Source organism: Thermobia domestica, chromosome 16 (assembly GCF_964235325.1).
Source record: "Thermobia domestica chromosome 16, izTheDome1.hap1.1, whole genome shotgun sequence".
Taxonomy (NCBI): domain Eukaryota; kingdom Metazoa; phylum Arthropoda; class Insecta; order Zygentoma; family Lepismatidae; genus Thermobia; species Thermobia domestica.
The window spans coordinates 69743507-69769478 of NC_137469.1; the positions used below are offsets into that span (position 1 = coordinate 69743507).

The 25972-nt window shown below is 37.8% G+C and overlaps 1 protein-coding gene across 4 annotated transcripts in view; it reads right to left on the reverse strand.

Moving 5' to 3' along the window:
- LOC145673137 (ferric reductase 1) overlaps nt 1-25972 on the reverse strand; it is a 209094-nt gene that overhangs the window by 57942 nt on the left and 125180 nt on the right. The window lies entirely within an intron of this gene.

The window sequence follows — 25972 nt, forward strand, 5'->3', positions numbered from 1 at the left end:
TACTTAAGAGTCAAGAACGAAAAGAGAGAGAGTGTGTGTGAGAGAGATTTGGAAAGGGAAGGAATCTTTGATTAAAGACAGTTCTCTCTACGGTACGATTATCTTCACACGGGCTTATGTATAAGTGATTCAGGTTTCAAACTTACAAAAATATCCTGAACATGTTGTATAAAATAATAAGTATCATAATAAACTTTTCGCACATCTTATCAGCACGATAAGTGAAATTTACTGACGTTGTATTATGTTTATTTGGAGATAATATGTTGAGAAGCGGTAAACTTATCTTCCGATTCTTAATTAAGGGACATTATCAAGATAAAAGTAAGTTATTTTGATAAAGGTTAATAGTTTTACATTAAAATTGAAAGTTAAAAAAAATCCATTTTGTGAATCGAGTGCTTACTTAGTTCTATAAATCCCCCTCCCCAAAGAAAGAACCTTTCTTTCTTGCTGCCAATTCGATGGTGGCTTCAAATCTATTTGCGACAGATTAACAAACTCCCCTCTAAACGGAATTTCGCAGAATATGTCTGAACTTCCCCACTTTGATGAAACATAGTCCTGTAATCCAGCTATCTTTGGTAATGAAATGAAATCTAAGTTTTACGTCCCACGGTAATGCCGGCGAGGCTTAAGGAGACGGGGATGAGAAATGAATGAAATGATGGAATGAGATGGAATGAAGAAAGTGGGGGGAAACGGAAGAACTTCGACAAAAGCCACGCACATGGTGTTTGTCGAACACAAAGCTCACTTGGCGCGAGCTGGGATCGAACCCAGGACCCCATGCACCAAAGGGAGAACACTCTACCACTGAGGGGTTAAATTCGAAATAAACTTTGTCAAGACAATAAAGAGGGTCACGAATAAAAGTTTCAATTTCATCCGGTAGATGTCAGCCACTGGATGATGTTTGCTGTCATCTAATTGAGTGACGTGTAACTTCTAGCATTCTGCAGTTATACATTTTTGTTTCAATAGTAGAAAATAGCATATGGGTCAAAACCATTAAATTCACAGTTATCCGTGAAGAAGTTGACGGATTCACTTCATTAACGAATTCGGGATAGACAACCGCTCTATATATATATTTTTGCAAGAGATAGCTATATATATAAAAGATTTCGTTCAAGACATGTGGAGTAACGAACGAATGTAAAGTCATAGTTCCCCGTTACGATGTTAATAGATTAATTCCATTAACAAAGTCAGCCGAGATAATCGATCTAAATATGATTATTATATTATACTGAACTAACTAAATGTTGTTTAGATAGCATTAAGAACGTGCAGTTACTTTAAAGAAAAAAATCTCTGGACAATTCGATGTAGTTAGAAACACTGATATGACAACTCACGCTGCGCACCATCCTAGTTTTGTTTAGCACGACTTTTCCTTCTGTTGGAAAAGGCTTCTAAGAAAAGTACGAAATGACGGAATGTTTTCCTTGCTTGCTGACTCTATGTGGGATTTCCCTTTCGTTGAAAAGAATTTTGTTTTTCTTCACACTCCAAGTGACACATGTGTCTATCACTAAGACGTTTCTCAATCAGCACAAAGTGGACTTTTAAAGCATTGGGCAAAGGGTCAGTAGATAAATGTCTTATGTCTAATTACAAACGCAGAAAGACAATTATTGAAATGCACAAGAAATGTATAGGTACTTTTTATTACATTACTCAAGTTGTCTAATAAAGAGAAGCCAGATTATATTTGGGCTAATGTCAAAGATCAGTGCGCCTTTTCAATATCACAATATGGCAGAGGCGGATCCAAGGACAGACTTCTGGGGGGGGGGAGGTGGTTGTAATACTACTACTTAGAGCCACTGTTAAGAGCTCCTAACTCTGGAGATGGATTTTATTTATATATAAAATAAGAAAGTTTCCTCTTCTGGGGAAGGGGATGCGATTTCCCCCTGGATCCGCCCCTGCAATATGTTATATCAATAGTAGTTGTGATTTGACTGCAAGCTATCGATATCTGCTAATTTTTGCAGTAAACTGATTTTAGCAAAATTGTTTAGTGAATACCTTTATACTTAAAGTTTTGTTCTGTGGTGCAATTTCCTGATCATAAATTAGCAGTTAAACACGTCCTACTCGGTGGAGGCAATAAAATACCGCAGACCCCATGATGCGGGGGGGGAGGAAGCGTAAAGTCAAACCCGATTTGAGCTTGGTTTTGTTTGTTAGTTAAGCTAAGATTGTCATGCTGCAAGAATCTTGTAGCTGTCATTAAAAAAAATTCTCTTGCAACCCTACAATATTTCTCCATGTAACTTAGTCTTGATCGGGACATGCAACAATTTTTTCATCTTGCAAGGAGTCAAACCATAAGCTGGATTGTCACTTTACAAGAATCTTGTAGCTGTCACAAAAAAATCTTGCAACCCTACAATATTTCTCCATGTAAACACAGTCTTGAAAGGAACATACATTTTTCATCTTGCAAGGAGTTAAACCATGCGCAACTTTTTTTGGTCGTCTTGCTTGCTATCTGCTAGCACCTGCCGACAAAGAAGAAAAAAAAGTTTCGCCGCTTCCGAAGCAACGTATTGTTTTGGACGGGGAGAGGAAGCGCGTCAAAATACATGAGAAGGTTCACTATTTGTCCACTAGAGTGCAGTGCTGCATGGGTGGAGATGGCTTGCTTTCAGAAAGTTGTAACGTGTAAACAGTAAATAAAAAGATTGGCCTACAAGATTTTTTTAATGATAGCTACAATATTCTTGTAAAGTGACAACCCAGCTTATGGTTTTAACTCTTTTCAAGATGAAAAAATAGTTGTATGTCCCTTTCAAGACTACGTTTACATGGAGAAATATTGTAGGATTGCAAGATTTTTTTAATGACAGCCACAAGATTCTTGCAGCATGACAACCTAGCTTTAGTTTTGCGGAGTTGCCCCAAAGCTAGTTTCAGTGCCACTGATCCTACTCGTCAGTCATCTTTGTTCAAGTACTGCATACCAGTGGGTACGCAAAGGATGAGTTTCCAGATTTTAATCTTTCTACGTCCGCCAGGGATTTGAACGAAATCAGACTCACGTTGGGGGCCCTGGTAACCCTTATTTTTAACACGGTCATGATTGATACATCATTGGAAAGCTTATAAAACACCGATTTCCAACCAGGTAAATTTGTGCAATTCCCGCCCTCCTCTCCCCATATAAGCAGCAAGTACACATACAGGGTATTACCATATAATGGACTACTTTATTGCTTCACATACCATTTTTTGTGAGTATACCCCCAGAGGGAGGAGAATGACCCCCCCCAAAAAAACCTGATGCAAAAAACACGATCTTTACCTCTCTCCGCCGTGGTGCCCCCACATACATAAAAACGCATATTGGCGGAAAACTTCATCCTTCAGGAACACTAGCTTAATTAGGGGCTGAGCTATTAAGATTTAAAGCCTGGACGTAGCAGTTGCGTCAATGGCCGATATATATATTACATACAAAAATTCCGAAACGATATGAACTTGGGAGCTTGTACCCCTCTCCTCCCGATGAAATTCTGCATACGCTACTGTTTCATACCATAATAACTTTTGGTGTTGGAAGAATTTTGACGTGACGTATTAATGACGGAAATTAATACAAAAATTCTGCGAGAAAAGGTGAAATGTGAGATTCTTTAGAAGTCCATATTGATTTTTCTTTTAATTTTAAAAATACTCGAAATCCAGTGTCGTATGGGACTGTTAGGGATTTTGTTGTGCTTTGCAGGTGTCAAAAAAAAGAAAGAATCTTTCGTTTTATATTATTTATGATTTTGCCATGTAGGCTAAAGAAGACAAACTTAATGAAAGTGAGAGATTGGGGAAGACTTAGTGGAGCGAAATGTGACAGACGGAAAAGTGAACCCGAAAAAAAAAAAAAAAAAAAAAAAAAAAACTAAGTTGTCTACTACAAAATAATACGGCCTCCGATCGAACTAGGAACCGCTACATCAATAAGTACTCCTCATATACAGGGGGTAAAAGTGATTGGGAACGCGGGGAGGCTTTGTCCCCTCACTTCCAGAAAATATCTTGCATCTCCCAACTTTCTAAAAAAAAAAAAAAGGGCAAAGATAGGCACGGGGGACAGCGTGACGTCATGCGTCCACCTACCTACCTTTTCAGCTTCACTTTTACCCCTGTTGATATATATTAGTGAGAATGAAGGGGACGTTCCTGTGTTGCGAGGAGTCTGGAAAGATTCTAGGTCATATGAATTTGTATTGGACAACACTGTATCCATGATTTTCTTGGGGTTTTCCTATCAGCTCCCACATTATCTTTCCATTAATTCTTTCACAATCATTTTATTAATCATCCGTCTCCCTTAAGGCAAGCATACACTACCGTATTTCTCCGACGTAATCATAAAATTTTAGCCTACAGGCAGGGACGTAACTTGTGGTGGGCAGGGGGGCCCATTTTAAGGCAAAATTTTCTTACTCCATATACGATACGAACACGAAATTATAAATAAATCATCAAACAGGTTCACTACATTACATAATCAAAACAGCACACAAAAGGTAAATAAAACAAAAATGAATCGTGGGGTCCAATTCGATATATATATATATATATATATATATATATATATATATATATATATATATATATATATATATATATATATATATATATAGGGGCCCTAGAAATAATATTTATTCGTATAGCTTTGAGATTTGACAATATTTTTTCCTTAATTAATTTGTCATGTATGGAACGGTCCCAGGGCGTAACTAACGACCCCGCATACTTTGCCGTGCGGAAGGGCCCCACAGGCTACGGGAGACCATAAAGAGTATGAGAAAGATGGAAAGAGGGGCCCAAGAATTAGGAAAACTTTTTCTAGGGGCCCAAATACGCGTATTAATGCTTCCCCCCAAAAAAGTTTAAGTTACGGCGCTGCCTACAGGTCATAATATGGAACGTACAACTAGAAATACGTAGAAATAGCTGGTTCAACTCTTTGGCTCGTCCGTCAATTGCCTGCATGCTAACGACATCTCTTGGCGTCCGGTAGAAGGCAGCGAAACTAGCGACAACTATTAGCCTGATTGTTAAACAGCGTGACAGACTGAGATCTCTTGCATTTATAATAATAATTTAAAATATCTAAATATTCTCGCCTATAGATGTAACTCGTAATAAATGTTTTGAAGTTTGCGTATTACCATTACTCACAGGGTAAGAGGTTTTCATATTATAAGGAGGGGTGTAGTGGAACCAGAGAGGAGTGGAGCGACACTCCGGCACAGTTTGAGAGGGAAGCGACACTCTGTGTCGGGTACAGAATCAAGAAAAAAATCTCGTACTTCAGGGAAGATGAAGTAAAATAAATAAATAAATAAATAAATAAATAAATAAACCTTTAGATGTATGTTCAAAGGAAACAGAACATTAATTAATTAGGCTACTTGCCTTTACTTTGTTCGTACCTACTAAGCTACCATATATCTACTATCTATCAAGGTTTGTCATCCTTAATTTTACTTTCCTGTAGAGTCATTTATCCTCCTTACCTTACCGGAAAGAGTTAATTTTCTTTCATGAAAATGTTTTTTTTTCTGTTATGTATACTGTTTCACTATACAATATTAAAAAAATTTTCATTATTTGGTTTTAACTTTGTGTTTATGCTTAAAATTGCGTTTTTGGTTCTCTCCTCTCCACCATTATGCGCTCCGGCACAGAATAATTTGGCACTACAACCCTGATTATAAAAAGCATTCTTTCATTGCTGAATTTTCTCGCATAATAAACTTTAAATAAAATATTCGTAACCTAAAGACATCATCATTTCGTATTATAAGTGAAATATATAAAAATGAATGCTAAATTTACTCAAATAATAAACTAAAAAAAAAAAAAAAAAACTGCAACCTAAAGATGACAAAATTTACCTAAGGGAAAAACATGTGACAGTTTCTTCAATTATGTATTGCAATGCACTGGCGCCTTGTGCATCGATGTTATCTTGCTATGTGAGGAAATTCTTCGTGATTTGCGAGTTAAAATTACTCCCATTCGGAGACGGATTCTGAGGGAAATATAACGTGATTATTTCAAATGATTTACTGTGTTTCTTATGCAGTGTTGATCAGACTAGTATCATTATTTACGAGTATCTGCTTCGACACAAAAATAACGATTCACATGGAAACGAGCAAGAAGATACCAGAAAGATTAAGAAATCTCTATGTTACTTTTTGTTATATATATATATATATATATATATATATATATATATATATATATATATATATATATATATATATATATATATATATATATATATATATATATATATATATAATCATGTGAAACTACAGTAGACTTTCAAACCACGGAAGTCCAATACACAGGGTGTTACAAAAATTGTGCTCCAATATTTGCACTCCAATATTTTGGGAACAGATTTCTCATCAATTTAAGAAGAAAGTTCGTATGAACCTGTACTCAAAAGTGGACAGTTTCGGAGTTATAGGGTGCCGAAAACATGAAACAATTGAACTTTAAAAGTTCATAGCTCCACTACTATGGAACCTATCGTAGTCGGGTTAAGACATCACTGAGGAACTGGTATGTGAACTATCCAAATACCAATGTTAAAGAATGCTCCAGTACTTGCACACCAATTTTTTTAGAGAGGTAGGTGGAGAGTGATCAAGTACTCTCAAACAGCCTTTATAAAAATGTTTGTGCAAGTACCGGAGGTTCTGAAAGCTGGATAGTTTACATACTAATTCCTCAGTGATGTTTTAACCCGACTACGATCAATCCTATACTAGTGGAACTATGATGGACCTTTAAAATTCATTTTTTCACGTTTTCGGCATCGTATAACTACAAAACTATGCACTTCCGACCACAGGTTCATATGAACGTTTTTCTTATTTTGATGTGAGGAGTTATTCAAAAAAAAATATTGACATTTTTTTGTAACACCCTGTATATCATTTATTTTTATCTACAAGTATTAAAGCTTAGGCTTTATATGGATCATTAATGAAACCGGAAAGAGATATTGCCGGTTTTATATAATAGAAACATTAGCGATGGAATTGGGACTTATTTTTTTGGGAAAGATAATAAATATCAACAAATCATTCCACTCTCTCTTTTTGTCGTTTTTCTCTATAAAGGATGAACATTAAAAGCAAAAGTTGTAAATTTCTACCACTTCCGGTTTCAGTAGAGTTATGGGTGAAAACAGCAATATGTTCTTGGAATTTAAATTCATATTAAAACGAGTTTCTTGCCATCCGTTACTGTTGGTCCTTTATAGAAATCAATATTTAAAGTGGAAACTGGATTTCTACCACTTCCGGGTAGTTTTGTGGGATTAGATCCGAGACTGAACATACTAAATTCATAAAACATAGTTCCTCCCTGCTTTATAACGATCACGACTGAAACCGGAAGTCGCAGTGGGTTTCAATCAGTTCCAGTTTTAGTAGAGTGAGATAACGGTGGATATTGGGGTCTATTCTTGCGATGCCGAATTAATTTTAAAATTTAGTTTCTCGGTATTATTTAATGTTTTTGCTCTATTGCGATTGACACCGGAAATTGAGGAATAGATGTATAAGAAGGAAGATGGAATTCTTGAGATTCCGAATCTCTCTCTCTCTCTCTCTCTCTCTCTCTCTCTATTCCTTATTCTTTTGGGTCTGATCTGTCTACAGAGACGGATGGACGGGCATAGCCATTCAAGAAGCCTTTCATTACTTTACGCGTAGCATAGTTTTGAAGTATAAAAGTGTGTTAAAAATCAAGATGAACATTTTTTTTTTAAAGTTTATTTGACACCCCCCCCCCCCCCGAATAGTTAAAACATGAAAAAATTTAGCACTGCCCCGCAAGAAACAATGTACTAAGTTCTGATACGGGAACCTCAGGAGATGCTAATGGTGGTATCTAAGAACCAATTAGCTCATTCTCATGTTACTATCAAATCCAAAAAGCAATTAGAGAAAATCGACGTTAATTTTCTGACAAATAAGATCAAAGTAAATCAGTCTGAACACAAAATATAAATTAACAATCACTGCTTAATCGACCAGCATGGAGTTTAGTTGATTTTCAGCAAACCACTTCAGATAAAAACGCCGCCAAACTTTACCACTTGCAACAACATCCACATAAAAAGTGAGTTGTACAGTGTGGGCCAAGTCAGATGCAGTAAACTTTAGTTCGTTGTTGTTAGTTGTCGGTGTTAGAGTCCAATATAACAAAATTTAGTTATTTATTCAAATGTTGATTTTAAACGAAAGCTTCTATTAGCACAATACCTTATTCAAGTTATTCTATCTTCGGAAGTACAGGGAGGAGTAATCACCCACCTTACTTCATTCTGTGAGGAGCCAAAAAACGAATCTTAGTAAAAAAAAAAAAAAAAAAAAAAAAAAGCGAATAAACTATTTATTTTACCTAAGAATGCACATCGTAAGCATTATTGAAGTATTTATCTGATTAATTGCTGTTTACTTAGACAAAACATTGCCTGACGGCACCAGATGCAAAGCAAACTGCATGTTCTCAATGTCTGCAAGTTAAGCAAATAAAAATGTAATCAAACCTAAATAATCCACAATATACTAGAGGCCAATAAAACGGTGAAGGTTTCTTTCTTTCTTTCTTACTTTCTCTCTCAATTTGACTGTCAGTTATTGCACAAGAGATTAATGACCGCTTGATTGGAATCAGTACCTCAAATTGATCCTTATTGTCTGTCAAACAAGCTAGAAGTCAATTGTATTACACATGTGACACTATGGATTTGTCCCAGCAATGCACTATAGGAACTCCGAGTGACTTTTATCATGTGTAGTGATTACGTGCAGTGGCGCAGACAGGACTGACTCGACTTAAGCTCCTTCTTGTACACTCATGTCCAAAACTATTGTCGCATGTCTATAAGTATGTTGTTGTAGGAATATACTTCGATAACGAATTCGCCCGGCATTTCTTATAATGTTAGTATGTGTATAATCGGCAAAGACATGTATCTGGCAAATTTCATGTCAAAAGAGCAGTAAATAAGAACAATAAAACGAAAAGAAAATTTTCTTGTTCATTTATCATCAAGAGTCATTATAATTTTCGTATTTATAATTCTATCCCTTTGAAATTCACCACAGACATATATTGCCCGATTATACACATAGTATCAGTATTAAAAGTTCCCTGCAGAATAATTATCAAATTATATTCTTACGAGTAGACAGTTATAGATATGCGACAATTATTTTGGACACGAGTGTACAGTGATATTGAAAATAATATTCGGCTTACAAGCAACATGTTCCATTTGTAATTCCCAATGTTACAACGTTATTCTATAACTTACTAGAAAAAAAAAAAAAGAATATTATCAGTCATATTGAAAGAAACTTACCCACAAGCTATCTTTAACTCTACATAAAATTTCTTCAAATTAGTTATATACTGGTCCTCAGCCTTGAGCTGTTTTTCGTTTGTATATACATTCCAATACGAATAGAAATAGGGGTGTCATTTGAGGAGGGCAGGGGCGCAATTTCCCCCCTTTTGAGTTTGAGAAGTCCATACTTTCTAATCAATGACCCGATTATATACTAATAAAATAATAAAAAAGTGCAAGTTATGTTGGGAATATCTTCCCCTTTCCCCTGATGGTATTGAATAGAAAGCATGAAAAAGTAGTATTCAATTTCTTTAAAAAACAAAACATTTCTAAACTTTTGATTAGCCGTACTGTTAACGTGTGCGACTTCTGTGTGTGTGGTCCTTGGTTCTACTCCCGCTGAAAGCACTAAAATGTTGTGTTGATCCAATATCATGAGGCAGTTGTTTCCTGAATTAAAAGGTATCGAACTCCAGTCTAGAAAGCCAGGAATAATGATAAATGAAAGCTGATGCACTGACCACGTATTAGTCAGTTGAACGAGCACCATCTAGACGGTCACTATAGCTCACTATTTTCTTTGAAATGAGCTAGAGTTTGATTATCAACTGTCCCTGGCTTAGTATTTCATATATAAACATTAATGTTTATTTATATTTGAAAATTAGCAAATTTGTAACATTAAGGCTTTTAAATAGTGTTTTAACCAAACTTTTCAGTTCATGGATTTATACTGGATAGCATTTTTTTTTTCTTTTTAGATGAACACACTTTTTAAAAGACTGTTTCAAATTTGTTCATTTTCGAATGAAAATACACTCCAGAGTCATGTCAAAACTAAGTTATAACTTCTTTCATTAGTTTTTTTTTCCAAGTCCTAGTTAGTTACTACTTTCTTGTTACTCTTACACGTTAAACCAGCGTTTCCCAACCTTTTCCAACTCGTGGCACAGTATGGGTGTAACTTGAATTCTCGCGGCATACTCATAGATATTATTTGTAAATATAAAATACCGTGGTATTTTTTTCTGTGATTCCTTCTCACAGAGAAGAAATCTCGATCACTGGTTTTTTCGCCGTGGTAAATCGTTATGATTATTTTTCCTTCTAATTTAAAAATAGAAAAGAAATGCAATGAAATATTGGACATAGGTTTTTACAAATACGCTTTCTTTTTCGAAAACTGTATCCCACCTTTCGCTAAGAAGGAAGCACAAAATAACGAACGAACAAATAAATCTCTTGTACTTTTAAAACACACATGTAGCTAATTTGTATGCATGCTTGCTTTTGTCGAAAGGACTGAATGATACTTTAAAATTTCAAGTTACGAAATAGTCTGCAACAATAAAGAAGCAATAATAATGGCCATAACAATGATCACAAATACTTTTTTCAACATTAAAAATGTACAGAAAAGTAACACGATATGAAACTTAAAATTGTATATTCATAGTAATATGAAATACGAATATACATTTTTTTCTTATGAGTTGCAATTTGATAGCTATCAATAATTTTGTTTCGATTTCCTCGCGGCACACCAGCGGCCGATTCACGGCACACCAGTGTGCCGCGGCACACCGGTTGGGAAACGCTGCGTTAAACAGACTCATGCTAGAAAAATACAAGAATTTAGTTTACCTTAACGATATAGACTATACTTAATGACTCAGTCAAGTGACCTTGTGCAAGTACGTGAAGACCCTCATGATTTTTTTTTTTTTTATCTATCTAATAAATACTACTTACGGGTGTTCTTGAGACATGCACGACCATATATGATCGTCATAACCAACACGCCAACAAATATAACAGCTTGTTATCTCTTTTTAGTTAATGTACGGAACCATCTTATCAATTTAATCAACCAGGAAACCTTTGTTTTCTCCTTCCTATTTTTTTTTTTTTTTTTTCGAGTCCGTTTCTGCGATATACTATCTAGGAACACTGAGTCCAAGCCCGTTCCACACAAGGACAGTTTTAAAAATTCCCAATTCAGATGTAAGTTTAACGTTAATATTATCAATGTTTGTTATTAATGGATAGGGTGGGAGAATGTATAATCGCTAAACTGATGATAATCAGTTACTGCGAGTTCATTATTATCATCAAAATATAAAGTAAAAGAGTTGATAGATAAGACAAAACCAGGTATACAAAAGTCCACGGTTTGACCACAATCCAATGCACATAAATTTGAGAATAGTTTTCCCTATAATGACAATAAGTTTTCCCGTTCTTCAGTTAAATTTTCTCCTAGTTTGTAAATTGTAGTCTTTCGTAACTTAGGCCTATGACTAGTTCACTTCACAACGTTTCTTGGGTTGGATAAGGGAAAATTAAATTTGAATAAGAGAGTGCCTTATAACATTCATTAACCTCTGCGATCTGTCCCATTCCTGAATCTTGTCAGCCTTTTACATAATACTAACAGAAGAATAGAGCCACGTGGAGGTGAGGAGATGGGTCATTTGAACAGGTCTCAAAAACTAAAACATTTTGAAGTTGTATGGACTGTTTTCGGTACATATTAGGGATGGGCAAAACCTGTTTTTATAAAAACCGGAAACCGGTTTCTAGGGAAACCGAAATCCGAAAAACCGGCATTTCGGTTTTCTTTAAAACCGGTTCGGTTTTCGCCAAAACTGTTTTCAGTGAAAACTTTTGGAAAACAAACTATTTCTGTAGAAACGGAATCGGTTTCCGGAGAACAAGGAAACACTATTCTGGTCAGAAATAGAACCAATTTTGAAAAATAAAAACCGGAACAGTTCTGGAGAAAAACCGGTTTTTTGAAAATTTTCAAAAACAGATTTCGGTTTTCCTGAAAACAAAAAAACCGGTTGTTGTGCCCACCACTAGTACATATTCGCTGAGACAAAGGAGGCAAGATCATTTTTTGGCAGGGCTGGCTCGAGTTGTTCTTACATTAATACATCATAAATACCAAAAAGAAACTGAAAATTTTAGGGGGATGAGTCTCTTCCTGGCCATCCTCAAGCTATGAGCCTATCTTGATAGGAAGTAAAAGTAAAGCAGAGCCACAAAATTCAGTTTGTGCCTAAACTCTATTATTTGTCCGGATTTTAGCCTTTTCTCTTTAAAAATTCCTTTCATTTGCTAAATTTTGCTACAAAATTTCCCTTAATCTTACAACCTGGCAGGATCAAAATCAATACGAAAGTTTCCTAAAGCTAGAATGATGGAACAAAAACTGTCGCAAGGATTCCTTGCAGTGGCGTACATTTTCTACAAGGTATTACGGAAAAATAAACATTTACTATATTATTTACATATACATAAATCATGCTGGAACTGGAAGGATATGAGATTAAGCGTTTGAACTCTCCTTCATGAAATTCTGCATAGGTTACTGATTCCTTGAAATGAGTCTAGAGTGCACGAAATATATATATGTTTGGGCAGTCTTTTACTTGGATAATGTACGGTCAGTACATCAGCTCTCATCCCCCTTACTTCCGGCTTTCTATAATAGAGTTCCCTACCTCTCAATTCGTACAGATTCCAAGTTTCTGGATAGCGCTATGATCAAAACTGAGCCCGGAACAGAATTTTCCGAACAGTTTCATTCTTCGAAATTCGTACAACAAGAATACGTACTGGTACTTCGCTACAAAGTTTTGTTTAAATATACTTTAAGGAAATTTATATGATTGAAGTATTTATTCCCTTATCATAGTAACAATATTGATGTTAACTTACAATACAAAGAAAAATAGAAAAGAAAAAAAGTTTGTTTGGAAGTAAAGTATTTCTATTGCTGCACGTGTCCATGTTACGAGAACAAATTCTTAAGAAAGAGGTGACTCGGTCTCGATGGATTCTGATAAACAATCGTGAAAATGTACATAATTATTTATCCTTGTAATACCAGCTCACACATAGGGATGCGCTCGAGTCGAGACATGTCTCGAATCTCGACTCGACTCGACTCGAATTCGAGTCGAGATTCGAGTCGAGACACTCTTTGTAAAATTCGAGACGAGTCGAGACAAACGTATTTCTCGACTCGAATTTTCGAGTCGAGACTCGAGTCGAGTCGAGACAGCTGGTAAAAATCTCGATTCGACTCGAATGTCTCGAAAATCTTTCTATAATTTTTAATATTATTTTGAAGAAAGTACTCGCTCAGAAACACTCGGCACGAGAATTTCGGAAACTGCAGGACTTGTCAGGTGTTCGAAGAGTGCTGTGGTGATTGTCTTCAACAAGTGGCGAAACCAAGAGGAAAAGACGTCCAAATGTCGAGGGGTTGGGCGCCCGCTACTTCATTAAAGATGTGGAGAATAAGAACGAGGACAGAAAAAGAGAAAGAGAACACTGACCGTTGGGAATTATCCCTTGTTGAAGCGATGGTTGGAGTAATAAAACCAGTTAGTATTTCCGCTGTTGTATTGTTGATTTCACAGAAATGTTCAAAAATAAGCAAAACGTGACTCTGCACAAGATGTTTACTGTTTTTTTTTTTTTTTTTTTTTTTTGTTTTTATACCCATAGTTTTATTATTGTCAACTGAACCCTGAGTGTCTGGGATGTTTCTGTCCCTTCTCACTTTACAATTTGAGAGGGGAGGGGGTATTATCATCAGGGTACCACTAGTAGTACACCGCTAAAAGAAATGCTTTAGTGCTGCGTCGGAAGCGGAATGTTTTGTATATATTTCTTAAAATGTTATCCATTCATAAAGTATAAATTCCCCCACCCTCCCCTCATTCTGTTTCCAATACAGAGAACCGACTCTTTAAATGAAGAACGAACCCTGAACCTTCCCGAAAATGCTAAAATGATTGATGCGTACAAATAACAAATCTGTGGATGAATCAGAAAATGCAGATACATGAGAAGATACTTGATGCAGTGCAGTCCAACACATGTAAATAGATTTGAAGTGTTCATATTTGTGTATGTGTACGTGTGTATGTGCTTGTTTCTGAGTATTTATATGCGCGTGTGTCTCGTAATTGTTATATTAATATCCACTGCATTAAGTGAAAGTATAAAATGGATTTGATGACTGCCAAATTGACGTCACATTGATAAGTCATTATTTTTTAAATATTAATAATATTAAATTAGATTATAGTTTAGCGTCGTTTTTAGGAGCAAAGCTCTACAAGACGTGAACGTACAGTTTAATGTCGGATTTGAAACACATGAGCTCCTACCATGAATCAAACCTCGTTCGAGAAAGGCGCATCGCTAACAACATAGCAACGGGGAGCTAAACATTTAGTAATATGTATATTAAGTTGTAAAATTATATTCGTTTAATTTTCACTAATATAATCTTCACAATGTAAAGCATTCGCTAGACACGTTATCTTGTTTAAAAACTGCCTATCTCTTATGTTTCCGTCTCGGGGTTGGACTGCGGGATGATAGAAATCAGAAAGAGATGTTTTTATTATATTTTGTACAGTAGATCTGCTCCTTCATAATCTCCGTGTTTGATAAGAGTGAACTTCCCTGGCTCACGAAAATGTATACGTAATATAACAAACCATGCACATTAAATGCCAGACTAATATAGCAAACATTGAAGATGTTCTCCTAGAAAATTTTCTTCGGCCGTCCATGTCTGGAGGTACACAGTTTTGCAACTCAGTGGATACGATGTGGATGTATTCAAAGTCCACTGATTTACCCATCAAATTTAAATTTTATAAAAATATTATCAGTGAATACTAACCTGAGGAGAACTATTTTTTTAAAATTCGAACGCAAAAGCAGTTTTTTTTTCCACCAGGTCTCGGTAATCATCCGGTACGAAAACTGAAGTTTGTACAAGTGTTTCCCCAGTAATTTCTTTGAGAAAGGGGTTCTCCAGGAGCGTTATTTATGACGTAATTCCTGCGTTTGTTATATACATATATAGATATAAATATAGATATACTGTATATATATAAAGATATGTAGGAGCGGGTCTTTAAAATTAGTTCGGAAAGATAATATGAAAATCTGGTATAATTTCCAAGAATCTATCTAATCTAATATAAATAAAATAAACAGTTTGTTTGTGTGTTTGTCTGTCTGTATGCGGCCTGGGAACCAGACGAGTGGACCGAGAGTTACCAAATTTTGGTCAGGGGTACCTTGGCCTAGGCCCGAGATCAAGACGAAAAGTTGTTTTCAAATTTCGAACCAGGGGAGTCTCATGGGGAGGCGTTTACGGGAACCGGCTTGGGAACCAGACAAATTGACCGAGAGTTACCAAATTTTAGTCACGAATACCTTGGTCCAGGCTCCAGACCAGAGTTAAACGATTTTGTCAAAATTCGAACCAGGGGGGTCTCAGGGGTTGTTTACCGGGACATGTAAAAGTAGTATAAAATAACAGATATTAGTGTTGAATTCATAGTTTTCGCGGTCGCTGAAATGAATGGTGAAACTCCGATCACATTAACTTCCAAATTCATGCTATGCGGCACCGGGTCGGGGGTCAACGGGAAGGGGGAGTTGAGATATCGAGACATATAAAAGTAATCCACAATGACCGATATTAGTGTCAAATCCATAGTTTTCGCGGTCTCTGAGATCAATAGTGACACTTCCATTAGCGATGATTTGCAAATTCAGCTACAATCGCATGTGGGCCGGGAGTCAGCGGGGAGGGGGGGGGACCGAGACAAGTAAAAGTAATCCAAAATGACCGATATTAGTGTCAAATACATACTTTTCGCGGTTGCTGAGATGAATGGTGACACTTTCATTAGTGATCACTTGCAAATTCAGCTACCATTGTATGCAGGCCGGGAGTAAGCGGGGGCGGGGATACCGAAACATGTACAAGTAATACAAAATGACCAATATTAGTGTCAAATCCATAGTTTTCGTGATCGCTGAGAACAATGGTGACACTTCCATTAGCGATTATTTGCAAATTCAGATACCATTGTATGCGGTCCGAAAATCAGCGGGGGGGGGGGATATACCGAGAGATGTAAAAATAATCCAAAATGATCGATTTAGTCTCAGATCCATAGTTTTCGCGGTCGCGGAAATGAGGGTAATACTTCCACAGGCCTTGACTTCCATGCGAAGAATGGGTATATTTATCTATTTATCTAATATATATTGATCAAAAAAATTAGGGAATCAGATGAAAACACATGTGAAACTTCTTACGAATAATGTGATAACACTGTATCTTGTCCAGTTCAGATTAAAATCCTGAAGGCCCAACGTGCAAACGAACCGTTTGAAACATCTGTGCACGTGATCAGTGACGTGGCGCTAACAGATATCATTTTGTAGTGTGGCGCTGCCAACACATTCCAGCTCCAGGATACCTTTGTTCTCATTGTGTTTAGTGCGTCACAAATCTACGTAGTGAAATTGCGCAACAACGTGATTTGCCAGAATCGTTGACATGGCGAGCTGTCGGCAGGTTGGAAGCTGGTCAGTTACAGCGGGAGGTGTCACATGCCATAGGAGTGGCACAAAGTGTGATTTCCCGATTGTGGAATCGATTACAAACAACTTGAAGTGTTCGAAGAAGACAAGGACAGAGCCGTCCACTAGCAACCAAAGCCAGAGACGATCGTTATCTCTTGTTAACAGCCCGTCAAAACCGGCGTCAGAATACAACTCTGCTCCCGCAAGCCTTCCGAACAACAACAGGACGCACAATATTCACTCAAACGGTCCGCAATCGCCTTCGAGAAGGTGGTCTCTACGCACGTAGGCCTATGGTGTGTGTCCCATTAACTGCACGACACCGTTTTGATCGAAGAGCGAAGGCAGAGGAACATCGTGGGTTGGGACGCAATGAATGGGGCAATGTTTTGTTCTCTGACGAGTCTCGATTCAGTGTGGAGCCTGATAATCGACGTGTTTTCATCTGGAGAGATTGTGGAACACGACAGAATCCCATGTTTGTGCGAGAAGGATTCCAGTATCATGGTGGTGGACTGATGGTGTGGGCAGGAATCAGCATTGGTGAGCGTACTGAGCTCCACATCATCCGAAATGGCTCTTTGACGGCTCTCAGATATAGGGATGAGATCATGAAAACTCTTGTTCTTCCCTATGCTGGTGCCATTGGTGATTCGTTCCTTTTCATGGATGACAATACTCGTCCTCACAGAGCTCGGTTAGTGGATGAGATGCTGGATGCTGAGGGTATCGCTCGGATGAAGTGGCCAGCATGCTCTCCGGATCTCATTCCAATTGAGCATGTCTGGGATATGCATGGCAGACGAATTGCCGCTAGGCCAGTAAATCCATTAACCATTCCAGAGCTGGAAGTCGCTCTTCTGGATGAGTGACACAACATTCCCCAAGAACTCATCGATAATCTGATTGAATCCATGCCACGCAGGTGCGAGGCTCTGTTGGCTATTCGAAGTGATCATATGACATATTAAGGAACAATCAGTGTTGTTGCCTTGCCTGTTTGTGGGCAGTTCGAGAGGTACACACATAACCGTCTTGTGTCATGAGCCATGTGAACAAGGTTTTCCGTGCCCCAACACCAGTATGTGCCCCATTTTTCTAGTGTATCTTAAAGCATTCCTTCTTGTATGATATATATGAGTCAAACACAAGCTTATTCATACACTATCTTAAGGTCTTGTGTGATGTTTCAGCTGAACCCCTAATTTTTTTGAGCATTATATACAGTATAGTGCCGTATCCAGGATATGATCAAGGGAGGGGCTAAACCATAGTTTGCAGTTTTATCCAGTGTAAAGCAGGATTGAAGCCCATTTTATGCAGTGTATACTTGAGTGTGAAGAGCGGGGGGGGGGGCGATAGCCCCCTTGGATCCGCCTCTGTATATATATATATATATATATATATATATATATATATATATATATATATATATATATATATATATGATCGAAAATGGCCTCGAATCCATACTCGCTGAGATGAGCAGAAGATGCCGTTTAAATCCACAAATTCAGCCCCATTAGTACTCTAAGGGGGATGGTGACATGTAAAGATAATTGAAAATTATTGGTATTAATGTCAAATTCATAGTTTTGGGGCTCCACAACTTCATTGGGGACAGTTTTGGTGCCCTTTGCGTCCAAAATGAAACGTATTCTCCCCGTGCGAAGAACGGATATTCTGCTAGTCTGTAATAATAACTAACGGAAGTTTCACTTAATATATTTCTCGCTGCTCAAATTTACTCACTTGTGCTGTATATGTGTGTAAAGTTGAATTAAAACCTGTTGCTTTAAGTATGTTTCCGTTAGCGAAATACATTGCATATATAGTAGGACGTCGATAATCCTAACGTCAAAAATTCGAACGCGGTCCCTAGAAGCTTTTTACATTTTGTCTTAACGCTAGCGAGAAACAAACAATAGCGTGTCCATCGACGTTATGTGAAGTCAGTGTTTTTACAAAAGTTCATTTATATGTAATTGTTCGTCATGTATTTTTATTTTTTCTTAGGCCTATAAATTTTAAGTGTGACTTACAAGAACAGTGTTATTTAGAGTACAAGCAGGTTCTTCAGAAACACTAAATGTAAGTAGCCTTACGTACGGTATTGTAATTACTGTATGTACTGAATAACCACTGTATCGATAGAACATACCGTACAGTATATGTAAGCCTAAATGTCATTTTCTTCGTCATTTTCGAAAATCCGAACAATTTTTGAAAATCCGAACTACCTGTGGTCCCAATTAGTTCGAATTTTCGACTTCCCACTGTATATGTTGCAGACATGTTACAGCAAGTAAGATTACTAGTATCAGGCCAACAAATAGTTTTTAAACTATATTTTCCTGTTTTTGCCAATACTTCCGAACAAATTATTTTTTTCTAATGGTTTCAAAATTTCCGGAATTTTACATACAACAATGAAGATATCTGTATGAAATATGTTTGATTTAACATATTAACTAAAATGATTCTGTGATTAGCAAAAGTGATGATTCTGATAATACCCAAATTTTCCGTTTTTTCCCCAGCTCGGGAAAACCGTAAAAAAAACTTTTTTTCACAGACCTTCACAACACTAGTCTGAACACACAGTGCACCGAACACTCCTAGCGATGGCGAATGTTAACACCTCGACATCGGCAACTACAACTGAAATGAATACGTTACCATCGCCACTAGAGCTTGGCACAATGGCAGAGCGTTGCATTATCTGATGAATCCCGATATCATCTTCATCATGACGATGTGAGGGTGCGAATCCGTCGTGTTCCAAGGGAACAGCTCCTTGACAACTGTACTGGGGGGCGGAGACAAACTGGCTGCGGTTTAATTATTATCTGGGGAACATTCAGGTGAGCATCCATGTGTCTATTGGAGCTCGAGGAAGGCACCATGACGGCCGAGGCGTCACACGCTTCTTGCAGACTACGTACATCCCTTCATGACGACCATGTTTCTCATCGGTAGTGGCATTTTTCGACAAGATAATGCACCATGTCACAAGTCCAGGAGTGTGATGGAGTGCTTCGAGGAACACAGGAGCGAGTTCCAAGTGATGTGCTGGTCCCCAAACTCTCCGGAGCTGAACCCAATCGATCACATCTGGGATGTGATTGAACGTGACCTGAGGGCGCATCACCCCCTCCCCGGAATTTACGGGAAATAGTTGACCTGTGTGTGCATATGTGGTGCCAACTCTCTCCAGCGACCCACCGAGGAACATTGCGACCACGCCAAGACGCGTTGCCGTTGTTATTCGTGCCAAAAGGTGGACATACTAACAATTAGGTAGGTAGTCATAATGGTCTGGGTGATGTGTGTGTATATTTTAACTCGTATATTTTGTCTCGACTCGAATTTCGAGACGTCTCGACTCGAATTCGAGTTGAGTCGAGACAGAGACTGTCGAGTCGAGACACGAGTCGAGACAGCAACATATTTTCGAGTCGAGACAACATTTTCTCGAGTCGAGTCGAGACAGGCTTAAATCTCGACTCGACTCGACTCGAATGCATCCCTACTCACACAGGAAAGTTTTACTTAAGTGTATATATATATATATATATATATATATATATATATATATATATATATATATATATATATATATATATATATATATATTATTTATTTATTTATTTATTTATTAGAAACACAGAATGACAGTCATGTACTCAGTACACGAAACAGAAAAGCGAAGTATATAAGTTTGAATTAAAAAAAAGAAGAAAGAAAGACGATTCTTGAAAGTTTTGTTATCTTATAGCTTGACAAATCACCGTTTATATTGAATACTTGGTTGATTTGAGTGCAGCGTCCTGCAAAACTATGAGACGTGGACATACAGTTTAGCGTAGGATCCGAATTATATGAACTCTCTCCGGGAATCAAACCCGGCGTCTCCAATGTCAAAAGCTATACGCTAACCGCTTAGCCACGAGGGAGCTCTCTTGTGTTGTTAATCTCAAATATCACAAAATATTTCTTTACCGCGCCTTAGGGTTGTGAATCAGATTTCTTTAGCTTTCGGTACCTATGCCCATGTTAGCCCGTCACGTATGAGAGATGAAGTTCCTCGGCGATCATACTACCCGGGAGGGAAGTGAGGGAAGAAACAAAGCGGCCTGCGACTTTTTTTTTTTTTTGTTTGTTTTTGTTGTCATTTCTGTGGTGCAAATGAGGAAACCCCACAGAAAGCTTATTCAGGATGGCTGGACTGAGAAATCTTTCAACACTTTTTCGACCGAGTGTTCCCACCAGGAATCGAACCCAGAATCGCTCGCATCAAAGACGAGTGTGTTAGCGACTTCTTCGCACTTTTTTTCATAATAATAAGTTGACGTAGGGGAATTTGTTTCAGCACTTTCATTTTGTAGTGAGGAGATCCTGGGTTCGAGCCTAGAAATTAGTATAGAGCAGTGGGGAGTGACATGTGGATAATAATCATGGAAAATAACGAAATTAATAACACGGTCAGTTCCTCTGAGGCAAGAATGCGGACAAAGTGTGTATTTGAAAACAAAATCGTGAGGTATTTAACATCAAAACGGACGGGAATGACGGGAACTTCATAATTTCTACTATTTATACATAACATTGTTAGAATCATGAAGCCTGGGAGAGTCAAGTGGGCAGCTCTTGTAAACAGGATGGAACATGGCAAAAAGAGGTTCAAATTTTAACTGGAAACCCAATTGGAAAGACAACATTAGGAAGACCTAGGAACAGATGGGAAGACAATATTAAAGACGGATCTCGCAGAAATAGAAATACAATGTAGAAACTGGATCTAGTTGGCTAAAAATAGAAATCAATGCGGTATTGAATCTCAGAGTTTCATAGGCCATACAGTGAATTGGTTGGTTGCATTTGAGTTTAGTGTCCCTTTCAACATTGAGGCAATGTGAGATGTGAACCTCCGCTTAACGTGGGATCCGAACCACATAAAGAACCCACCGGAAAATAAGAGTTTTAGATAATGATTATGTAGAGAACTGAATACATCGAACACAAGTGTGTTTATACTTAGGTAGTCGAAACAAATAAGAACCAAGTTAGCACGGTAGCTTGTGGTTACCTCTGGTGGATGGAGTCCCTGGTTCCATTCCCCGCCAAATAAGTTAGTGGTGGACAACATCGTGTCCATGAGTTCTCAGAGTACTCCCGTTTCCTTCAACTTTCTCATTCTACCAATTCTTCCATCATCATTCACTTGTTTTAATCATCGTCTTCCTTAGCCTAAACGGCATAATCATGGGACGTTAAACTAGAAGATTTCATTTAATTTCATTTTTCAAGAACCAAGGAATATAAAAGAGTGCAGTACCTCAATACAGAGCCATTTTAATGATTTATTTATATTTTACGTCCTTTGTCAGCAACTAGTCCATACAGGACGAGACTTACATTTTAAAGTGGATTGTTTTTTAGTGTCTCTTTTCAGCACCGAGGTAATATGAGATGTAAACCTACAGTTTAAGACTGAATACGAATTACCGTAATGCGCTCAAATACTCGACCATCGGGAATCAAACCCGGGATCACTCGCCCAAGGGCACGCGAGCTAGCTACTAGACCAGTGGAAAGGGTGGTAGCAATGAGGACCATAAGCGTAATTAGAGGGGGGGAGACTCCTCTAGAACTCTATTGCCCCACCGGATAAAACTGTAGTCATTCGAACGTTCTTTCAATTCTCATTAAGTAAGAGGTCATTCTCCCTTTAGAAAAAATATTTTACTTACACCAATGGTAGTAAGGAAATCAGCTTTAGTTTCTTCGAGGGGAACCGGAGAGGAGAAATTATAAGGGTACACTGAAAAAGATAATTTCATATTACATGACCTACATTACAATAACGTGCGGTATTAAAGCAGTCGATTGGTTCGTTGATTTAAGTACAGCGTTCCGTTCAACACCAAGGTTATACGAGACTGAGATATAAACGTAACGAGGACTCTGAACCATATGAGCTCCTATTGGGAATATATCCCAGGTCTCCCTTACTGAAGGTAACTACTGTAACCATGTAGACACAATGGAGTTCTGGGGGCAGGCGAAGCCACTGGGAGTGTTTACTTCTCACCCTCTGGAATCATCACTGAGTAGAAATTGTATGTAAAACTAATAAAATGTTTGTCGTGAAGTATTTACTACACATATGGAGCAGAAACTTACGACATTTTGAATCATGTGAGTATGAAGAAGAATGAAGATACTAGTTGGAAAGAACGGAAAACTTACGCCTGACGATACACTTAAGGCGCATCCATGGCTAAGGAGTTGTCAGGAGAGGTAATTCCCTCTCCCTTCCGTGGTACTTTCAGCTGTCTCCTTAGGTAACTATAAGCTTATGTTCAAATATTAGTCAAAAAGTTATGTTGAATTCAAATTAGGACCCCAAATTGTATCGGTTTCTCTTGCGCTCTGGCCACAGGTTTGGGCACACTACTGAACAAAAAGGGTTCTAAATTAGCAATCATTTTTCGATTACTATTCGCTTCTAACCTGTTCTCAAGCGACAAAAAAGGATTATTTTTAAAAACTGATAAGTTTTATCACTGTACAATCTAAATGTGTAATACCAGGATAAATTCTTTAATCTTTTAGCTACTAGTACTTTCATAAACTATTATCAATGTATATATAAAAAAAACTATACTTTAGTTATTGCGAGCGCATGACATGAACAACTGAATGAACATATAATTTCATTTTATTGGTTTGAACTTATCATTAGTACATGTTTCATGGAACGAGAGAAAAAATAGTAATATCACGCTATGGATTAAATACTCACAAATTGTTTTCAGATTGCCCTAAAATAATAGATTGGTGAATTCTTTAGTAATGACGTAAACAGTTTATTGGGAGAGGCGCTGATAATAATCACTATGAAACGATTCCTAAATATACAAAATGTGACTATCCACTGAACTCAAGGGCACTAAAAACACACACACACACACACACACACTTGGTGTAACGGCCTGACTTGTGGGCCTGAGCCGCTCCGCGCTATCTGTTAGCGATTGGTGGAACTACATCCAGCATAGCGACGAACATAGTGTCGCTCTATCGCTAACCAGGATATCGGGGGCTTCTAGACCTAGTAGCCGTCACATCTTTTATTTACGTGACTACCCAGTTTCCCTCACGACGCTAGGTGGACGTCGAAAATTGGGGAAGCACCGGCCGGGAATCGAACCGGGGACATGAATGCAACGCTCTAACTACGGTGTCCCCCACTCAAGCACTATAGATGAGAATAAACAGAACTCCTTTATTTGAGGAAGGAACTGGGGCTGCATCTGGAAACTAATAGGGGGGAAGGATTATAGAAATAAAATTTGGTCTCTGGTGGTCGGCTTCGGTCAGCAAGGCACAATTTATTATGGGTTCGAGTTCCACTTAAGCGCATCTGAGCTTTTAATGTTCTCGTATCTCCTGTATTCCTGTCGGCTAGTATTTTCTTAACCATGAAATAAGATTAACTCAAGAAACAATACGAAAGTCCCAGTTGGAGAGAACAACTTATGGCTTTACATTTGATTTTGTCTTTCGAGAAAACTATTGAAAACGTCACATGCATGCAAGATATTGGTGTGAGCGGTCGTGGGTTCGATTCCCGTTGAAGACATTCGGTAGAAAAAGTGTAAAGCATTTTCAGGTCAGCCATTCTGGATGAAGTTTTCTTGAGTTTTCGTCATTCACACCGGGCAAATGCCGTGATAGTACCTAACAATGATTCTGGGCAGCCTTTATTCCTCCCCGACTTCCTGAACAGGGACGGTCATACCTCATATGTGACGGGTTAAAATGGCCATAGGTACCGAAAGCCCAGAAATATAATTCTTAATCCCAATTTTGGCTTGCTATCTTGTTGAATAAACCTAACTTTCTGCAACCATAATGGTTACCTGTACTTTCTATTTTATTTTGTGATTTTCGCCTCATATTTCTATTTGCTCTTATCAATTTTTCAAATTACTCACATTGTCTTCGGTGCAGGAGACCCCGGTTCGAAAAATGAAATTTTTCAGTTTAACGTCCCACGTTTATGCCCTTTAGTCTAAGGAAGTGATGGTTAAGGCAAGTGAATGATGGAAGATTTGGTTGAATGAGAGAGTGGGAGGAAACTAACGGACACTATATTGTTCACCACAAACTTACTAGGCCGGGGATCGAACCAAGAACCGACGCACCAGAGGCAAGAGCTCTACCACTAGCCACCGTGCCTCCAACCTGGGTTCGATTTCTGGTGAGAGTTCATATGATTCGGATTCTCTAAAGAATTCACATTAATATACTGCATGATAGTTGCACTTCCAGTCCGACTGTTTAAGAGTTTGTTTTACCGAAAGTGCTTTACATATTTACCCTATCTGTCCGTGTGTTCATTCGTCCGTCCTGGACATAAAAAATATCAAGAATTACTTAATGGATCACCAGGGGCGGATCCAGAACCGACTTCTGGGGGGGCGGTGGGTTGTCATACTGCTACTTTTAAGGGCTCCAAACTTTGGGATGGGTTTTATTTATATATATAAAATAAGAAAGTTTCCTCTTCTGGGGGGGGAGATCTCCCCGATCGCCCCCCTTGGATCCGCCCCTGTGGATCACCATCACTTTTGGCCAGGATGTAGAGGATAAAAGGTTAGGACTCGAATTCGTTCATAGGGGTGATATTCAAACCGGGAAGTGGTTGAAATCAATCGTTTCCGTGTTTAACGTTGATCACTACAGAGAAAATACAGTAAAGGTAGCGAAAAGCGTTATTTGTTATTTTTTATTTATTTATTTATTTATTTATTTTTATTTTTATTTATTTATTTATTTATTTATTTATTTTTTGGAATCTATCTAGCGTTTTAAGAATATCACCTTTTCTCTTTCAATCCTCAATTCAAATAAGAAGTGGTAGAAATCAAATCGCAACAGAGTAATAATGATAATCAATAAAGAGAAGAGGCTATATGATCCACTCTAATCTCTGCTAAAACCGGAAGCGGATAGGAATCTACTGGCACTTCCGGCTTCAATATTGAGAAACTATCACGCCACATAACTTGAACTTCCACCATATGGTGTCCACGTAACAATGCTATCTGTTTTAATAGTATGGGTAACAGTAGTAGGTCGGTC